This window comes from Aplysia californica, unplaced genomic scaffold, assembly GCF_000002075.1.
Source record: "Aplysia californica isolate F4 #8 unplaced genomic scaffold, AplCal3.0 scaffold00052, whole genome shotgun sequence".
NCBI lineage: Eukaryota > Metazoa > Mollusca > Gastropoda > Aplysiida > Aplysiidae > Aplysia > Aplysia californica.
The window spans coordinates 71794-73183 of record NW_004797322.1 but is presented as its reverse complement, the minus strand read 5'-3'; positions in this window follow the sequence as shown (position 1 = coordinate 73183).

The following is a 1390-nucleotide window of genomic DNA, read 5'->3' as shown; positions in this document are numbered from 1 at the left end:
TATTGCTTCCACCCAGGCCAGAAACTAAACCTAATGATTTCAATTCTTAAAACCGACAGTTTTGTTTTGATTAAGTATCAACTTGCTGCGGGCCACAATCATTACTACTAATCACTGAGTCGATACTGGAGCCAGAATGAAACTGCTAACAGGTCGGGTCTGATCTGGCGCGCGGGCCGTAGTTTGCCCAGTTGTGATAACACTGATAATACGCTGCTGCTGGCGGCTGGCACTGATGAGGGCGAGTGGCTCAGAGGTCAGTGAGTTCTAGCTCACAATAATAATATTGTATAAAAAGAACGCAATGCTGACTGCGCGGGGGTTTGGAGGGTAATCAGAAGGGTGTGGTCTGTAGCAGCATAATTTTGTTTCTCGTCGGAAAGGATTATGGTAGGCTAAATGCCAATTTTTAAGTCGTATGCCTACTTCGTTACTTTCCCCCATTCCTTTCTCTCCCCCCCCCCCCCCCCCCCCACTCCCCCCCCCCCCTCTCTCTCTTTCTCCCTTTTCTCTCGCTGCTCCTCCCCCCTCTCTCTTCCCCTTCTCTCTCTACCTCTGTTGTTTCTGTAATTTGGTCGTTTAAATGAAAATCTTAGCACTAAATAACTTTTGTGTCTGTAATTTTCTTCTCTCTTCTCAAAAGTGAATGAAAAATCAAAAACCAAATTACGAGTATTCCAAAGAAGCTTAGCTTAGCAATAACACGGGGAACCAGTGGCTTGCTTTCTCTTGCGCTAAAGAATCTTATAATAATAATAATGATAAATAGCATTTATACTGCGCATTTCCATTTTCTAAAAGATGCTCAATGCGCATTACAACGAAAAAGACATCGCATCTTAAAAATTATCACGTTCATGTGCTACTACTATACTGTGTAATCAATCTCTTTCTTTCTTCTTTCTGTCTGGGTGTGTTGTTCGTCCACTACATGAAGCAGGCTTCCAACAACGACATCCACTCTGCTTTGTTTTATCAGCTATTTTCCGTGTAGTGTACAAGTTGTGTCGTCTCTGCTCCGAAGTTGTCCTGCCATAATTCTTTCGGGTGCTCTCGTGGTCTAGAAGTAGCCTACAGTGTTTATCTCTCATTCAATAGGTCTCGGGTTCGAAACCTGACGAACATTTTCTTATCTATAAATGTCTCCTTTCACCTCCTCTCCTGCTCTCTAATCATGATCTGTCGTCTGCATGTGTCTCCATTTTCTGCCCCCCATTTACTCCCCCCCCCCTAAATTTTGTTTAAAGAATCCCCCCTTTGGTCCCTCCTTTGGGCTTCGGACTATTTCTGCTGCCTTTCAAGTTTTACTCCGTGGCTCCTTCTCACTGCTGTCTTCCATCCACACCCCTGATCTTATGGTAGGTAAGATCTAAAACCTAGCCTTCTTGGA